The sequence below is a fragment of the Seriola lalandi genome, unplaced genomic scaffold, assembly GCF_002814215.2.
Source record: "Seriola lalandi dorsalis isolate HSWRI2012SDOR001 ecotype SW California unplaced genomic scaffold, Sedor1 jcf7180002053214, whole genome shotgun sequence".
Classification (NCBI taxonomy): Eukaryota; Metazoa; Chordata; class Actinopteri; order Carangiformes; family Carangidae; genus Seriola; species Seriola lalandi.
Genome location: NW_019523767.1, coordinates 39,406 through 44,706, shown reverse-complemented (window position 1 = coordinate 44,706; position 5,301 = coordinate 39,406).

Here is a 5,301-nt window from a genome sequence, read left to right as displayed (position 1 = left end):
GAAAGTATGTGGCTTTTTTGAGAGGGATCAAGTGCTCAGTGCTTTGATCCAACCTGATGCTTCGCCCTGCTGATGACATCACCACACACACACACACACACACACACACACACTCATGTGCTGTGTGTGTGTGTAGGTGGCAGGGTTGTGTCTGAAGTGTATATACAGTGTGAATCTCATTCAGGTGTAATCACACACCGACCTGCAGCCTTGGCTGTGAATGAGACGCAGCAGCTGAAAGTGGCAGCTTCACAATATTCACAGTATCATCAAACAGTCAGTAAGAATGATGTCTGGTCGCAGTTACATGCTTTCAAATGTAGAGAAAAACACTTGATGACTTTAATGCAGCATTAACTGATGTTTATTCTGAAGAACAACAAGCTGTAAAAACACCAATGACATATTATCTTTGACTTATAAAGTTCCCATGGCCAGGATGTTAGCAAACAGGCTAAACATTAAGCTACACATGGAGCAGCATTAGCGTTCACTTGGTTTTCTGTTACTTTTAGCAGTTTTTTACTGAGAAAAATATCTGGTTGTTGCTGCTAAATGCTCCACTGTGATCACCAGCTAGATGCTAACTTGGTCTATCTAGCCTTTGGTGGTGGACAGCTAGCATACACAAGTTTTATCACAGCTTTTACACTGTTGCTTGTGGCTGAAAACCAAAACATTAAAGGAGCTATTCAAAGGTTTTGCTATTGTTAGCCTACATAGCTAACATTAGCATTAGCAGCTGGTTACTCACCAGTGTATAGAAATGTTGTGAGTTCAGCATCAAACTCCATTCCTTTACTCACCAAGAGCTGAATCCAGCTGTGGAAACCAGCACCAATGTTAACTCTATCACGTCTTTTCTTCTACTGAAGTTAGCATGCTAACCAGATATGGAGCAGCTGGAAACTGAGACTGTTTACCTTTGTTTCTCTGATAACTCATGAACCAGACGTTCAGCAGGTTTTTACCAGCAGCTGGATTATCCACAGAGGTTTCCTCCTCTCCACAACAAACACACCAGGGGATTAAACCAGGAGAAACTCTGAATAAAACAGTTTGATTTAAACATCAGAGATTCAGCGACGCTCTTCAGAGACACAGGACGTCTCCAGCAGCTGCAGCTGAGCAGCTTGTTTCTCTGATAAAGATCCAAACGTCCGACGACTAAAATCATCTGGTTCAAATAACGAGCTGAAAACCACTGAGGTGGAAAAAGTGTCTGTGGCTTAAAACTAAATAAAAGTCAATGCTGAGCTTCTGTCAGACAAACACACCGACACATGATCATACAGGATGTGATTGTTACCACGATTGAAATCACAGATTTGTCTGGTTTGAGAATTGATGGAAACATTTGGAACAACTTTAATTCATTGACTTCATTAACATAAAAATACTGCAGCTTTAAAATGATGTGGGTTCCACTTATTTCTACCTCATACAAAAACCTGAAGGTTGTTGTACCAAGATTGCCGTGTGCAGATGTGTGAAGATCTAAATGAAACATTAAAGGTCTGATTGGTGTCATCAAATTTTAAGACCTCATTCTGTCGGTGTGATACAAGCAACTTAGATTTTCTGAAGGCACCATTCAAATTTAAGACATTTAACCAATCTGAACACAAACAAACGGCTTTGGACGTGTTATTAATGATTTGATGGCGATTTGAAAATATGAAGCGAATCCCTCGTCTGTCTTCTCCTCAGTGAAGCCACGATTTTATAGAATCAGGAGAATGTTTTTCTACAAGTGGTGAAACGTGTCACAATCTACAGACAGAGCGACTGTCACAGAACAAAATAACAACCTGAAACGAATCTTTCAGGGCGACTCGTGTCAGACTGTGACCAGAGGAGCTGTTGCATCAAGATGCAGCTCGTCGACATCTCTGAGATAAAACACTAAGTCTAATTAGCTAATAGCTAATTATTCCCATAAACGTGACAGAAATCAACACGGAGAAGAGTTAATAGATGCAGAAGAGGAAGTCACCTTAACATGGTTGAAATGATAAAATAAAATAAAAAAATAAATAAAAAATAAAATATGTATATATATATATATATATATTTTTTTTTTTTTTGCAATTATGCTGCAGGAGGATGAAGATCAGAGTGAGGAAGAACGCCGTGTTGTCATCTGCATTACAAGGGATCTAAAGGCGGGAACCCGGGACTGAATGAGGTCTGTGAAGTTTCCCGCTCAGCTCATTATTTCTCAGTGTAGAGGAGGAGAAACAAAGTGTGTAGTGTTTGTAAGCAGATGTATTTTTGCATCACTTGCCTCGTGTTTGTTCGTGATGCAGATTTGAATCAGTTCAATCTGATGTGAATGACAGGCGGCGTGATTCACCCCGGAGAACACACGGGTCGGAGACGAACAAAGAGTCCTTCTTCTTTTTTTCTTTTTGCTTCTTTCTGGATTTTCCACCTGAAATGTTTCATCATGATTTTCACTCAAAAGCACACGTCTTCATTAAAGCAGCCTCCGCCTCAGTAAGAGAACATATTCAGAGATGGCTATTTTAAATCTGTACTTCCTTACGTTCTGCTTCATGTTGAAAACCAAAGAGTTTCTGATTAAATAAAACAATCACATGTCGTGTGATTGTTTTTGGCTCCAGCTCAGAGACGACATGTTGTCACGACGAGTCGCCGACGAGCTCGTGAGTCAGCTGACACACGCTGAACCTACAGAGCTGCAGTGTACAGCAAACGTCTCCCAGCCTGATCACAGAAATCATGCAAATATTAAACAGTATTCTGAGAACTGCTTGTTAAAAACTGGTTCATCTGAATTCTCAAACTATTTCTTAAGTGTCAAGTTTTGAGGCGGGAGAGATTTTCATGTGTGTCGTTCACTGCAGTGAAAAAATAATTACATGTATAAAATTTCTTTCCAGAGTCAGTGTTCCCTCCATTTACTTCAGATTATCCGCATCAGTTTTCACAAGAACTATTTCCTCAGCAGAAAGTGGTTCCTGTATGAAAACTGCTCAGATTCTCCAGAGAAACAGGAAACAGGAAAGAGAAAGAGACAGAAAACTGTTCATTTCACAAGTTCTGTAAAAAGTGACTTGATCTGGCAAATATCGAACGTCACTTCAGTCAGAAACATTAACGCACTCGATGCCTAAATGCACTTGAACGCAACAATAAACACACCAAATCACTGGAGGGAAAAATACCTTTGAGACTTTGTGGTAATTGAACATGGGAGACGAGTGAAGCCTCCACACAGACGTCGAAGCGTTCCTCAGTTAGAAATATACAAATGTTGATTCTGACGGAGCAGAACAGAAAGAAAAGACACAATCAATGTTTCAAAAGAAAAAAGAAAAACTTTGTTTGATACTGAAAGATTGCTCTCAATTGATTCACTCCAAATAAACTGCAAGGCTTTTGTCTGTGTCTGTTTCAGAGAAAACCTCCACTGAGCCAGACAACATGGAGGAGTGACGTCAAACCCTGCTGAAGATTTCTGCTGCTAAAAGAACAACTTAAATGGAAATTAGTGATGTGTGGAAAAGCTTTTCTGTTGCCGCTCAGGTACGATCTGCTCAGATATGAAAACCGGGCACGCGGGACAAATTGCAGCATAAATCAGAGACAAGGTAAGCAAACCTGTCCTGCTGTGAGATTAATTTACCCCCACCTCCCTCCACTTCGCCCCCCAAAGTGCTGAAATATCTTTTCAGTGGAATTACACACAGAGAGCCGACATCGCTTCTTCTTCCTCCGAGACACGTCTCATCTAAATGCAGCTCAGTTTGATGGATCAGTGTTTTTCTCCAGTAGAAACTGAATCTGGAGAAACGTGTGAGTTACAGTCGGACAAACTTTAACATCCACCTCCTTCTATCATCTTGACTCATATGTTCATCCAGTCATTTGCTCTGTGATTAAATATTTTATACTCTTCATTGCACATTCATTAACAGTCCGTCACTGTCAGTCTTTTATAACTCTCCTCTCAAAACAGAAAGTCCAACATCAAACATCACGCAGCAGCTACATGCACATACTGTACAAACCATCCTCCATGACCGATAACCTTCTGTCCACAATCAATAATCAATCCTATCACCTTCGAGTGTCAAAGTTCATTCGCAACCTCGGAAACAAATCAACTCAAGATCCCCTTACTTGTTTTAGTTATTGCGAGGCTTCTGACCACATCTCATGGTCTGTTGTCATGGACACAGCTCAGCTGTTTGTGGTACAGGGTGACAGCATGGTGACAACTAGGCCGTCTCCATGACAACAAGTGGTTGAAAGCTGTAGTAAAAGCTAGTAAGTGGACCTTGAGATGAGATCATGTCGTCACAATCCTATTTTTCTAAATCACTGATTTCAAATCAAGTGTGAAATCCAGTAGATTCTGACAGGATTAATCTGTATACTAATAAAAAAATTCATCTCAAATTATGTATAAAAATGATCTTTCATATTATCTTTTCTATAATTTCATATTTTTATCAAAATGAATAAATGAATAATAAATAAATGTGGTTCTGGTGTGGGTCAGTGTTCCAGAGAATTTCAGACGGTTAGTGAAAGTGAAACCACCTGAAACCTGAGTGACGCTCAGAGACAGAACTCATGTGCAGAGGCAAAGCGCTGAGTGAATGTGTGAATGTGTGAATGTGTGAATGTGGCCTGCAGTGTAAAGCTCTTTGAATGGTCTATGAGACTAGAAAGACTCTATATAAGTTCATAGATTCACTATTTAAAATAGCTCTGGATCTGGAACCATCTCTGTGACTGTAGTGCTGTGATCAGCTGGACTTATAGAAAACTGACACTGACTTCTCGCACATGAGCGGCTGCTGTCGGACACGACAGGCCGAGCTGATGAAGATGAGCTTGTGTATCTGGGCGGTGGCACATGAGGAAGATGGAGCGAATGGTGTATTTAAGTGTTTCCTTGCAGACGTAGCAGAATTGTATTTTTGCTTCGTGTTTTCTCTGCATGTTATCGATCTGTGTTGCTGTTACTCACCTGCACATGGGCTGAACAAAGAGCGCAGGTGGACGCTGCAGCACGTCCTGGAGGATGCATCATTGCGGTGATTGTACTTTGTTCTCTTTTGTTTTTTATTTCATTAAATACAGAAAGACTTGACTGGTTCACTGAGTCCAACACGTTTGTGTTTTCATAAAAATATGTGATAAGTTCCAGTGAGATCGAGCTCCGTTTACAAACATTACTGTTGTTTATTGTTTGTTTTCAATACAAACAACAGAAGAAAACAAAGTTAACACTAAAATCAATAATCAAAGAATCTCCTAAGTCAT